Source organism: Leucopleurus acutus (assembly GCF_964270905.1).
Source record: "Leucopleurus acutus genome assembly, chromosome: 3".
Lineage (NCBI taxonomy): Eukaryota > Metazoa > Chordata > Mammalia > Artiodactyla > Delphinidae > Leucopleurus > Leucopleurus acutus.
In genome coordinates this window covers 100,876,824-100,891,379 of record NC_139145.1, presented here as the reverse complement: position 1 = coordinate 100,891,379, position 14,556 = coordinate 100,876,824, and the positions used below count along the sequence as shown (strand labels likewise).

The 14,556-nt window shown below is 38.4% G+C and overlaps 1 protein-coding gene across 3 annotated transcripts in view; it reads right to left on the bottom strand.

Moving 5' to 3' along the window:
- ARB2A (ARB2 cotranscriptional regulator A) overlaps positions 1-14,556 on the bottom strand; it is a 433,180-nt gene that overhangs the window by 227,423 nt on the left and 191,201 nt on the right. The window lies entirely within an intron of this gene.

Sequence of the window (14,556 nt, the reverse complement as noted above, 5' to 3'; positions counted from 1 at the left end):
CAATGTCCATTGATAGTAAAGCAGATAAGTAAATAAATACCATACAGAAGAATGAATTATTACTAAACATACATATTGGTGTTGTGCAAAAAAAGGAAACACCAGAAAGCAAATAAATGTAATATAAATGAAAGAAAAAAACCCCAAACAACAGGGTTTCCCTTGTGGCGCAGTGCTTGAGAGTCCGCCTGCTGATGCAGGGGACATGGGTTCGTGCCCCGGTCCGGGAGGATCCCACATGCCGCAGAGTGGCTGGACCCGTGAGCCATGGCCCTATGCCTGCTCATCCGGAGCCTCTGCTCTGCAGCGGGAGAGGCTACAACGGTGAGAGGCCCGTGTACCGCAAAACAAACAAACAAACAAACAAACCCAAACAATAAATATATTATGTAGGAAAGCAAATATAGTTAGTAAATTAGGATGAAAAGAACAGGAACATTAACACAAAGTCATACTTCTGAAGTAGGGAGACAAGGATGTGACTGGAGGAGCCACAGGAGAGTTTTCTAAGGTACTGTTAAGATTCTTTCTTAAGTTGGGTAGATACTCTGGTGCTCATTTTATTATTTTTAAACCTCACATATTTGTTGTATATTTCAGAATACAACATTTAAAGTAGTCAAATGTTAATAAAACCATAAAAAGACTAGATGGAAATATAAGTGAATACTAGTGCAGTGCCTGACAGATACCAGATACTATGCTAAATATTCACTTTTATTTTCTTAGTCACATGTTGTCAACTCAATTAGATAAGAATTTTGTAATATTATGTTAAACTGAACACCATAAACAGCTGAGCTCCAGTTCTGGTCCAAGATATACAATAAGCAACTAAACAAAAATCACTGTATCTGCTTTGAAAATCAACATATGCTTTAGGGATTACTTTTTATAAATTAATAATTTTATTTCTAGTGTTAAACTTCCTAGCCTAACCACTTTCCCCTGCACTCAAACACACATACTCTTTCTTGCTTCTGTGCCTTTGTTTACATAACTTCTTCTGTTGTGAACACCCTTCTCCCTTTTCCCTCTACTTACTTCCCTCAACTTCTACTGTCCTCCTTTAGTTCTGATAACTTAAGACACATTTCCGGTATCACCTCATCCAGGAAACTGTCCCTGGATCTTCCACTGTCACCCTCTAACTGGATTATGTCCCACCTGTGTCTCCAACCCAAGTACTATCTGGAATCTAGCACACTCCTCTATCATTGTGTCCACACAGTTATTATTGAGTTCCTACGGGAAGGGTCATTTCTTATTGATCTTCATATCCTACGTGCCTAGCATAGTGTTGTTCAACAAATATTTGATGAACTGTGTAAGAACTTATTGGCTGAGGTACTTTTTTTTTTATTTTTTAACTTCTCTGGAAAATCATTTGATTAGCATGCTAACAATTGAACCATAAACTTATCAGGGATAGTTGCTTGAGTTTGATGTAGATTGTTTTTGGCAATGAAATACAAGTTCACCAATCTGCTCAGAGGCTACTGTTTAGTGCTGATGCTATATTTAGTCACATACTGGATCTCAGTCTCTTCTGACTCTATTCCCAAACAAAACCAGCCACCTTTAAGCCTATTTAATCTACTAATGCACATAAGGCAACACAAAACAAAATTATAGATAGTACTCAAATCACCAGATTTATAATATAGTTATAAAATTCTTCTCATTTAGAAAGAGACACATTCTTTTGATCCCATACATTCTATTTAGAGGTGACAGAACTTGGAACTAATGCATATTAGAACATTTGAAAGACAAGCTAACTAAACACATCTTGGCCAATATTCTTAACCTTAAAATTAAATGTTATGATCTATCACTTCTCTCATTTTAAAATTTGTCACATAATAAAATATTCAATGGTATTCTTGCCAGAGCATATTTACAAACAGAAATTCATTCAAACGTGTCAAGTGTTTGAGCTACTGTCTGCAGTGTCCTTGTTAAGAAGTACACAAGTTACACCAGGTTTCCTTGGCAACAGTTAGTCTCATGACTGAAATGGTAACAGTCGCGACTCTATCAGCACAGCAGCGTCAACAATGAATTTCCTGGTAAGTCTTAAGCACCTTGACCTGGAAGGTCTGGGCAACGCGCCACAATCTCAACTTACTCCCTTCAGCACAAAAATGATCCAGAGATTCTAGTGTAAAGTAAGTGACAATTCTATCACAGACAACCTTGCTAAAGAGATTTTATGAAGAAATAAACTAAATATAAGCCTTTCTAGTAAATAATTAGATGTCTACGTTGGACAGTAAACATGTAACCTCAATTATTTCCTTAATTTGGAAAAGTGCTGAAGATTGCACTAAATACAATTTACCAGGTGGGAGAAAGGAGGCTGTGATTACCTTGGCTTGTGTTAGTATGCACATGTTTGTTTCTGCACTGGCACCAGGAAGGCGGAGAGAGGGGAGGGGTGGGAGGGCCAGGAAGAGTTTTACAAAGGAGGGAACATTGAAGTTAGGTATTAACAGATACAGGACAAGTACCTTGTGAAGAATGCTTTAGAATGTGAATAGAGTCCTGTAAAATGTCCAATAATATTAGATACCTCTCTACAATGTTCCACTTTTAAGTGTTCAATTGACATTATGAAAAAAGTAGTTCATTTCACATGTCTAAAAATGACCATTATAAGATAACTGGGTAATCTTTCTGGCCTAATTTTGAGAATTATATTAGCATATTAATTTAGCATATTTTAGTGTAACTGCTTTATTTTTTCCCCCTGGAAGTAAGGGCCTGCAGAGATCAGTCCAGAATATCCAGTTCCTACCTCTCACCTCTGACCAGTAAGAAGGGAGATGCCCCTTGCCACAGAGGCTTCAGCTCTGGAGAAAGCAGTATCTTGGGCAACTGCTGAACTAAAGACAGGCAGACCATCCTCCTTATGTAGGGCAAGGTGAATCTGGGGGTGAAGCCAAGCAAGGACAAAAATTCCTCAGAATGTGTGTGCGAACAGAGCCTGGAATAACTAATTGGACTAATAGGGTCATTTCAGTGGCTCTATTATAGGGTTACTCTGGTCTCATGAGTGTGCTCTGAACTACACAAGGCAGTAAACCAGAAGACTACTCAACAGAGAGAGGAACTATTCTTAGACCTTTAAATACAGCATTTTTTTATTACTAATTTTTCAAAACTTTTGAAATATTTCAGGTCAACAGGCAACCAATCGTTTGCTGCATACTTTTAGCCCAATGGTTGCTATTGCTATCCAAACTATTAACAAGATTTAATACCACATATATATGACACATTTCTTGTTATTTAAGTACATTATAAAATATTTTAAAATACATTTTTTAAATATTTTAAAATATTTTCAGTTTTTCGTAGTCTTAAAAGAAATACTTATTTTCTCTAATCTGGTCACTAGGTTCCATTTTATGGGTTTCTCTATAAGAATGTCAGTTTGTCATAAGATTTATCACTCACTCCTTCATTTAACTACCATTCGGGTACCCATCATGAGCCAGACACTGTGGATACAAAGATGAATAAGACAAGCTGAATACCTAATTAAGTGCAAGACACAAGAACATAAGCAGGGACTTCCCTGGTGGTCCAGTGGTAAAGAATCCACCTTCCAATGCAGGGGACAGGGGTTCGATCCCTGATCAGGGAACTAAGATCCCACACGCCACGTGGTAACTAAGCCCACGCGCCACAGCTACTGAGCCCACGCACCTCAACTACAGAGCCTGCCTGCTGCAAACTACAGAGCCCACGTGTTTTGGAGGCTGAGCATCACAACTACAGAGCTCACGTGCTCTGGAGCCCGTGCGTCACAACTAGAGAAGAGAAAACCCGCACGCCACAGCTAGAGAGAAGGCCATGTACCTCAACGAAGAGCCCTTGTGCTGCAGCGAAAGATCCCGTATGACTCAACAAAGATCCTGCAGCCAAAGACCCGACTCAGCCAAAGATAAATAAGTAAATAATAACCAAACCTTAAAAAAAAAGAACATAAGCAAATAATTCAAAATATAGTGAAAAGTGGGCTAATTGAGGATAAAATGAGACACATACACAAAGTGTGTAGTGTGTAGTAAGCTCTCAGAACAGGGTATCATATACAATAAATTACTGACAAGACAATCCCCACCAGAATATAACAATCCAAATGAAACAATGAATTTCCACCTATAGATTCAATCACCAAATATTTACTCAGTGCCTACTTTGTGCTAGGCTGTGTGTGCTAAGCACATGGGGAACATCAACGACAAAACAAAGATAACAGCCTTCTTGGAGCTTATATTCTAACTGGAGAGACAGACACTAAACAATATTTAATGGATAAGTAAATTATATGATCGGTTAGAAGGGAGTAAGTGTTAAAGAAAGAGAAAAAAGGAGAGGTGGGTAAGGGGAATGGGGGAGGGGTAAGTAGGCCTGTAATTTTAATAAGGATGGTCAAGGTATACCTCTATTGAGATGATACTGGAGAAAACACTTAAAGGAGTTCAGGAAGTTAGCCATACATATAGCTGGGGGCAGAACACTGTAGGTAGAAAAACAGCCAATGCAGACTCAAAGGCAGGAGCATCCTAGGCTAGAACGGAAAAAGTGAAAAGAGAGAGGAGCAGGAAATGAGATCAGAAAGGTAAGGAGAGGACAGTACTCCTACGGCCATTGTCTAAGTAAAGCCAAATCTCAAAATAAAATCATTTAGTCCATTTATTCATCTAATAACTTTATTGAGCATTATGTATGTTCAAGGCAATTTGTGAGGTGCTACAGGGTAAAAAAGATGATTAACTCAGAATCTTTATTCTAATGAAGTTTAACAATATTCCCACATAGGGTATGACTTACATCAAACTTTTTCTAGTAGAAAGTAAAGTCAAGGTCATGAGGAAAGGGGAGTGCAAAGAAGGAAGGCATGTATATGGAGATGAGCACAGTTATTTTAGAATTAGAATGGAACCTCCTCAGAAACTCTCCTACTTAAACTACCTTAGGTGAATGCTCCATTAGTGAACAATAATTTGCAATAGAGAAGACCTTCAAAGGCTCCCCTGAAGATTAATTTGTTCATCACTTTAATCCGTTTTGAAGAAAGTTGCTTATTTAGATCTTTTTCCAAAAATAACTATTTGAACCCACGTAAGAAGGAACTAACAAATGTCAATAATTGAATTAGCAATTAAAAAAATGTGAAAACCTAAATAGAAATTTTAAAAAAATGAAAACTGCTTATCATAAATTTCATATTGTATTTCCTAAAGAACAAAACACATATGTGTTTTATGATCTATAAATTTTTATTAAAAGGTTAGGTGCATTATTATTGAATTGCATTATTTCTTCTAAATAATGAATGAAGGTACCACAGATATAAAGTAAACATACCACAGACCATTCGGTGGAGGGAGGGAAAGAAAAGAAGGAAAGATTAGTTAAGGGATATTAAATGCTTCTGGCAGGTTTTAAACTCTCCTTATATGTTTACTTAGCTTCATTTGAGCTAAAAGTAGGGAAAAGACCATTTTGGCGTCAAGAACAAATACCACTGCATTACTGAAAACTGGAACATTACAGTTATCAGAATGAGTCAGAAATATCTACCTAATTAATTCCTTAAAGCACCAAAATTTTGAAGTGGTATCATGTTATATAACTTATATGTAAAAGAATTTATATAAACAATTTGTAAAAAAATTAAGGTTCTCACTGCAATAATAAATTGTATTTAATAAAGAAAATGTATAAAATAGTTCTCAAACTTTAATATTCAATGTGGTCTATAACTGAATCTCTAAGTATCTGACTTTTATTACCAAGGATGTATTAATAGTTGTAAAAGAACCCTTGGATTCCCCATCAAAAAATGTTTTTTCCTTTTCTTATACTTCTATAATGCAACACATGAAATGCTTCAAAATATTTACTACAATCCGCCTAATACCCGAGTTACTTATGAATATTTCAGCCTCCCTACTGGATTGTGAGTGAGCCCCTGGAGAATAGGGATTCCGGCTTTTCCATCTCTATATCTCACAAAGGGCTAGACCAAGCATGATGTTTTATAAATTGTGCTCAACTGAATCGAAATGTGAAGAGATCCATTCCAAGCTGTGCCACTCTACAGGATAGATACTTTCCAGTTTCAAGACACATTTAATATCTTGATATGCTATCCTGGCTAATTTCATGTGCCTCGAGTACAAATTATATGTTTTATTCTCCACCCATATTTTATCTTTAACATCTACCACTTGGGACATGAAACAAAATCAATGATGTGCTAACAGAATGCAACCTATAACGGCCACTGTACTTTTATCATACTATTCGTTATTTCAGTTATCTTGAAAATGCCAAAAGAAATTTTTTTAACTTCTTTATTGGAGTATAATTGCTTTACAATGGTGTGTTAGTTTCTGCTTTACAACAAAGTGAATCAGCTATACATATACATATATCCCCTTACCTCCTCCCTCTTGCGACTCCCTCCCACCCTCCCTATCCCACCCCTCTAGGTGGTCACAAAGCACTGAGCTGATCTCCCTGTGCTATGCAGCTGCATCCCACTAGCTATTTATTTTACATTTGGTAGTATATATATGTCCATGCCACTCTCTCACTTAGTCCTAGCTTACCCTTCCCTCTCCCGGTGTCCTAAAGTCCACTAAATATGTCTGAGCCTTTATTCCTGTCCTGCGCCTAGGTTTTTCAGAACCTTTTTTTCTTGTTTGTTAGATTCCATATATATGTGTTAGCATATGGTATTTATTTTGCTCATTCTGACTTACATCACTCTGTATGACAGACTCTAGGTCCATCCACCTCACTACAAATAATTTCATTTTTTTATGGCTGAGTAATATTCCATTGTATATATGTGCCACAGCTTCTTTATCGATGGACACAGGTTGCTTCCATATCCTGGCTATTGTAAATAGAGCTGCAATGAATATTGTGGTACATGATGATTTTTAAATTATGGTTTTCTTAGCCTATATGCTGAGATTGCTTGGTCGTATGGTAGTTCTATTTTTAGTTTTTTAAGAAACTTCCATACTGTTCTCCATTGTGGCTGTATGAATTTACATTCCCACCAACAGTGCAAGAGGGTTCCCTTTTCTCCACACCCTTTCCAGCATTTATTGCTTGTAGATTTTTTGATGATGGCCATTCTGACTGGTGTGAGGTGATACCTCATGGTAGTTTTCTTTTTGTTTTTTGCGGTACGCGGGCCTCTCACTGTTGTGGCCTCTCACTGTTGTGGCCTCTCCTTTTGCAGAGCACAGGCTCCGGACACACAGGCTCAGTGGCCATGGCTCACGGGCTCAGCCACTTCGCGGCATGTGGGATCGTCCCGGACCAGGGCACGAACCCATGTCCCCTGCATTGGCAGGCGGACCCTCAACCACTGCGCCACCAGGGAAGCCCCTCATGGTAGTTTTGATTTGCATTTCTCTAATGATTAGTGATGTTGAGCATCATCTCATGCGTTTCTTGGCAATGTGTATATCTTCTTTGGAGAAATGTCTATTTAGGTCTTCTGCCCATTTTTGGATTAGGATGTTTGTTTTATTGACATTAAGCTGCACAAGTTGCTTGTATACTTTGGAGATTAATCCTTTGTCAGTTGCTTCATTTGCAAATATTTTCTCCCATTCTGAGGGTTGTCTTTTCGTCTTATTTATGGTTTCCTTTGCTGTGCAAAAGCATTTAAGTTTCATTACGTCTCATTTGTTAATTTTTATTTCCATTTCTCGAGGAGGTGGGTCAAAAAGGATCTTGCTGTGACTTGTGTCATAGAGTATTCTGCCTATGTTTTCCTCTAAGAGTTTTAGAGTGTCTGGCCTTACATTTAGGTCTTGAATCCATTTTGAGTTTATTTTTGTGTATGGTGTTAGGAAGTGTTCTAATTTCATTCTTTTACATGTAGCTGTCCAGTTTTCCCAGCACCACTTATTGAAGAGACTGTCTTTTCTCCATTGTATATTCTTGCCTCCTTTATCAAAGATAAGGTGACCATATATACGTGGGTTTATCTCTGGGCTTTCTACCCAGTTCCATTGACCTATATTTCTGTTCTTGTGACAGTACCATACTACCTTGATTACTGTAACTTTGTAGTATAGTCTGAAGTCTGGGAGCCTGATTCCTCCAGCTCTGTTTTTCTTTCTGAAGATTGCTTTGGCTATTCGATGTTTTTTTGTGTTTACATACCAGTTGTGAAATTTTTTGTTCTAGCTCTGTGAAAAATGTCTGTGGTAGTTTGATAGGGATTGCATTGAATCTGTAGATTGCTTTGGGTAGTAGAGTCATTTTCACAATGTTGATTCTTCCAATCCAAGAACATGGTATATCTCTCCATCTCTCTGTAACATCTTTAATTTCTTTCATCAGTGTCTTATAGTTTTCTGCATACAGGTCTTTTGTCTCCTTAGGTAGGTTTATTCCTAGGTATTTTATTCTTTTTGTTGCAATGGTGAATGGGAGTGTTTCCTTAATTTCTCTTTCAGATTTTTCATCGTTAGTGTATAGGAATGCAGGAGATTTCTGTGCATTAATTTGTATTCTGCTACTTTACCAAATTCATTGATTACCTCTAGTAGTTTTCTGGTAGCATCTTTAGGATTATCTATGTATAGTATCATGTCATCTGCAAACAATGACAGCTTTATTTCTTCTTTTCTGATTTGGATTCCTTTTATTTCTTTTTCTTTTCTGATCGCTGTGGATAAAACTTCCAATACTATGTTGAATAATAGTGGTGAGAGTGGACAACCTTGTCTTCTTCCTGATCTTAGACGAAATGGTTTCAGTTTTTCACAGTTGAGAACGATGTTGCCTGTGGCTTTGTCATATATAGCCTTCATTATGTTGAGGTAGGTTCCCTCTATGCCTACTTTCTGGAGGGTTTTTATCATAAATGGGTGTTGAATTTTGTCAAAAGCTTTTTCTGCATCTATTGAGATGATCATATCGTTTTTCTCCTTCAGTTTGTTAATATATTTTATCACATTGATTGATGTGCATATATTGAAGAATCCTTGCATTCCTATAAACCCACTTGATCATCATGTATGATCCTTTTAATATGCTGTTGGATTCTGTTTGCTAGTATTTTGTTGAGGATTTTTGCATCTATGTTCATCAGTGATATTGGCTTGTAGTTTTCTTTCTTTGTGACATCTTTGTATGGTTTTGGTATCAGGGTGATGGTGGCCTCGTAGAAAGAGTTTGGGAGTGTTCCTTCCTCTGCTATATTTTGGAAGGGTTTGAGAAGGATACGTGTTAGCTCTTCTCTAAATGTTTGATAGAATTTGCCTGTGAAGCCATCTGGTCCTGGGCTTCTGTTGATTGGAAGATTTTTAATCACAGTTTCAATTTCAGTGCTTGTGATTGGTCTATTTATATTTTCTATTTCTTCCTGGTTCAGTCTCGGAAGGTTGTACTTTTCTAAGAATTGGACCATTTCTTCCAGGTTGCCCATTATATTGGCATATAGTTGCTTATAGTAATCTCTTATGATCCTTTGTATTCCTGCAGTGTCAGTTGTTACTTCTCCTCTTCATTTCTAATTCTGTTGATTTGAGTCTTCTCCCTTTTTTTCTTGATGAGTCTGGCTAACGGTTTATCTATTTTGTTTATCTTCTCAAAAACCAGCTTTTAGTTTTATTGATTTTTGCTATAGTTTTCATTTCTTTTTCATTTATTTCTGATCTGATTTTTATGATTTCTTTCCTTCTGCTAGCTTTGGGGTCTTTTTTTCTTCTTTCTCTAATTGCTTTAGGTGTAACGTTAGGTTGTTTATTTGAGATGTTTCTTGTTTCTTGAGGTGGGGTTGTATTGCTATAAACTTCCCTCTTGAAACTGCTTTTGCTGCCTCCCATACATTTCGGGTCGTCGTGTTTTCACTGTCATTTGTTTTTAGGTATTTTTTGATTTCCTTTTTGATTTCTTCAGTGATGTCTTGGTTATTTAGTAGTGTATTCTTGAACCTACATGTGTTTGTACTTTTTATAGATTTTTTCCTGTAATTGATAGCTAGTCTCACAGCGTTGTGGTCAGAAAAGACACTTGATACGATTTCAATTTTCTTAAATTTACCTAGGCTTGATTTGTGACCCACGATATGATCTATCCTGGAGAATGTTCCATGAGCACTTAAGAAGAAAGTGTATTCTGTTGTTTTTGGATGGAATGTCCCCTAAATGTCAGTTAAGTCCATCTTGTTTAATGTATCATTTAAAGCTTGTGTTTCCTTATTTATTTTCATTTTGGATGACCTGTCCATTGGTGAAAGTGGGGTGTTAAAGTCCCCTACTATGATTGTGTTACTGTCGATTTCCCCTTTTATGGCTGTTAGCATTTGCCTTATGTATTGAGGTGCTCCTATGTTCCAAAGGAAAGTTTTAAAAGTAAAAGTAATTATGCAAACATTTAGACCACTTAGGGGCTAACATCTCTATTTAATCCAGTCATTTAGTCATTACTTCCTAGATTTACCATCTAAGTTTACCATCTAGAGAACAACATCTTCTTAATAATATAACATCCAGATCTGAAGGGAATTCAAACCTGGTCTCAATCTGCTTTGGCAAATGAAAGAACACAACTGACTACAATGATGTGTAGGTAAAGAAATCAACATTTTTTAAAAAAATAATTAATTAATTATTTTTGGCTGTGTTGTGTCTTCATTTCTGTGTGAGGGCTTTCTCTAGTTTCGGCGAGCAGGGTCCACTCCTCATCACGGTGTGCAAGCCTCTCACTATCGCGGTCTCTCTTGTTGCGGAACACAGGCTCCAGACACGCAGGCTCAGTAGTTGTGGCTCACAGGCCCAGTTGCTCTGCGGCATGTGGGATCCTCCCAGACCAGGGCTCGGACCCATGTCCCCCGCACTGGCAGGCAGACTCTCAACCACTGCGCCACCAAGGAAGCCCAAGAAATAAACATTTATTGAGGGGTTACTAGTTGCTAAACAGTAGGCAGGTGGTCTTTATATAATTTGTGGGATCAAATATGGGGTAAAATGTAAGGAAAAGAATGAACCTACACATCACCTCTACTAGGGCTATCCCATAAGACCACATAGTCTACACACTGTACAACTCTAGGTGGTGCCAGGTAATAATTACGTCCCCTTAGATTTGTGCAATGAGGCAGCCTCGTCTCATATCATATTTCATCCATCTAAGATACCATCAGTTCTAAAAGGTACCACTGTTTTATATACAATTAAGAGGAAAAAAATGTCACCAAATAATCCATGATATGCCATTAATTTTTAAGATGCATCCCAAATTCAGGGATGTTAATACATGATAAAAGGTTTTAAAATCAATGAAAAAAGATGATAATCCAAGCAATCTTCAATTGACTGAGCTATATATGCACAAATAATAGCCTTTCTTTGATGGCATAATTATATGAGCACTCTGAACAAGAATTCTGAGGGAAGTTTTTTCACTCTCCTGTGTGAAAATGAAACAAAGAACATTCAGAGTGAATGAAGTATAGTTAACATCATAATTCAAATATAACGCACCAAGCTTTTCAAATTTATATTCTTCCTCTTAGATCTTAAAATCGACTATGTTAGGAATACTGTTTTCAACTAACTTCTGGGTTTAAATCTAAATTACTTAATGATCACTTACCCCTTCCCCTGCCTAATAATCTACACACAAACACACAAATTCTTTTCTTCTTCCCCAACTCCCTCAACTCTATCAGCTACTGAGACAAAAGCCAGAGAAGCCACGTCCAAATATGAATAGAGGGGGAAAACCTGGTTCTAATATGAAAATTTCAATAACTGGGACGGTAAATAGAAAGCCAAGGTTCCAATGCCAGCTTTGTCACTAATAATAGTACAATCTAGAGCAACGCATATAATCTCTCTTAATCTCAGTTTTCTCATCTATATTTAACAATAAACTAGTTAGATTTGGTACGTCTCTAAAAACTACCTAACCAGTTTCAAATATTACCTTTCGGCATATATAATCTGGTAGAATCCTTGCCCTATAAGTAATGTTCTTCCTAAATGTACTCTTTATATAAAACAGTAAACAAATGTAGGCTAAATGGTTTGTAAACACTCCTTTTAATATGTAAAGAATATGCCTCACTGTCAAAAATTTAGAACAGTAACACTGCAAGAAAACTGAGTTCCTCTTCTCAATAATATGACTAAAACAGATTTTGGTTTGTGTGCCAGATTTACTTAATTTAGCAGTGTAAAATCCGAATTCTAATGTTAAACTTTTATATAATGATTCGAAGTTTTTTAAAAAAAATTTATTAATCCATTACATAGTTCTGGAAATTACTGGAGTTATTATAATCACTCTGGTAGAAACAAGAAACTTTGGCCCAGAATATTTAAAAGCTTTTCTAAATAAAAAATAGTGACTGTTAATAAATGGCAAATTATCTTAGAATTTTAAAATATAACAGTATCCTGAATGACGGAGTCTTATAATCTTTCTCCTAATCACCTCCTGAGGAAGAGAGGATTTTTCTAAAATTTCACAGAGAAATAGCAAATTGGACACACAGTAAGCTAAGCTAAAGATTTTAGGAAAAGAAATTCAGGTATAAGAACCATTTTTAAGACAAACAGAAATCAGTAAAGTCTTGGTAGATGACCATTAAGATTAATATTCAAGGTTAATTTTATCTTTGTTTTCAAGGGTTCCCTAAATAAATCACTGATTAAATTTATAATCTATTATTTTTCAAGAAAAATAATCAAGGCTTTCCTTTAGTATTAAATTAATGAAAATCACACTGAGAATAAAGTTAACATAAGTATGAAGAAATTGATACATAGGGTATTTTAATTTCATGCTCCAAACAAGTAAATCTTAACATCCAATTTTAATACTTTACAAATGCACATATATAATTCAAATTGAAATGAGAGAAGCGTAAAATGGATATATTCCAGTCACTCAGTAAACACGTTACATTGCTCAGCTATGTTACACATGAGAGATACATACAGAAGTGCTTAGATCCATTGACAAAGCCAGAGTGTGAATAAGTGAATACTGGGACTGGCTAAAACGCTAAAGGGAGGTGGGGGAGCAACATGCTGATTGGCTTTAAACAGGCAAACTTACCTAAAGACAAGCTGAAATCAGGATAGGGATAAAAAACAGATCACCGTCAGTAAATAAAGCACTTTTGAGTCAGCTATACAAGCTGAATCAGGCTCTCCCTCATCCTCACCTGCAATAAATCTAAACTCCTTTGCTGTCACGCAACTCACAGATCGCAGATGGGCAGTTTTGGACTTAGACAAAAATAATGTGTAAGGCGGAGTAAAGATGGCGTACTAGGAGGACGTGGAATTCACACCTCCTCACAACTAGGGCACCTACCACAGACACCTACGGGAAGAACCCCAGCAACCGGGTAGGATGTGGGGCGTGCGGGCAGTGAAGGGGGAGGACAAGTGGAGACGGGACGGGACTGGCGCCCATGAGGGGTGGCTGGGGGAGGGGAAGGGATCCCATGCCTGAAGGGGGAAACTGGGGGACCACCGGGCAGACAGAGGATCGAAAGGGAGCGTGGCCAGGTTTCCCCTGCCCACTTGGGCCCCGGGGAGCCTGCTGAGATCCCAGGCCTGATCCTCTGCCCACCGAGGCCCCCTCCAGCCACACGGGTCCTGAGGGAGTGGGAGGGAGGGGAGGGGGAGCAAAAGTAAAGGCCGGACCTCCAAGATGGGCACCCCTGAGGGGTGGCTGGGGAAGGGGAGGAGTTTTTACACCCAGTGGGACCCACCCATGGTTAGGGGTCCAGCAGAAACAGGGGAGACCCTCGGGGAGACGGTGGGGGAGGGGCGCAAAGGAACTAAAGGGAACGTGGCCAGTGCTTATCCTGTCCACTTAGGCACCAGGAGCCTCTTGGGCTCCCAGGCCTAAGCCTCTGCCCTCAGAGCCTCCCTGCTGCTACACAGAGCCCCAGCCCCGCCCCTACACCCCCACCCAGGGCCCTACCTCTGCACTAGGAGACCGCCTCCAACACGCTGGGCCTAAACCCCACCCACACACCCTCACTAAGGGCCTTACCTCCAAACTCCAGAACCCCACACTCCAGAGGCCCTCCTTTCCACATGCTGCCTTTCCCCTTCCACGCAGGTCCTAAGCAGAGGCCCTTAGAATGCTTGAATGTCGCCCTGCCTAGGCCCCACCCCCAAGGGCTTCCGCTGGATGCATAGGTCCTGAACTTAGGCCCCGCCCCACGCTCAAACGTCACCCCTCAACCCACCTAGGTCCTGTCCCACCCTAAACCCTGCCCCTGCCTAAGTTCCACCCCCTGCCTAAACTCTGCCTCCATAGCCAAGGCTTTTTGTTTTTCCTCTTTTAGATTGGGGTTATATTTTACCTTGTTGATTCATTGTTGTTGATTCTTATACATTTTTAGTTTTCCTAAAATCTTTTTTATAATTTTATTTTATTCTTTATACTTTGCTATTGTTCTCTCCTTTTGGTTTGTTTCCCCCCACCCCTTTTTTTTCTGTCATGGTTTTATTTTACCTTGTTACAGTTGTT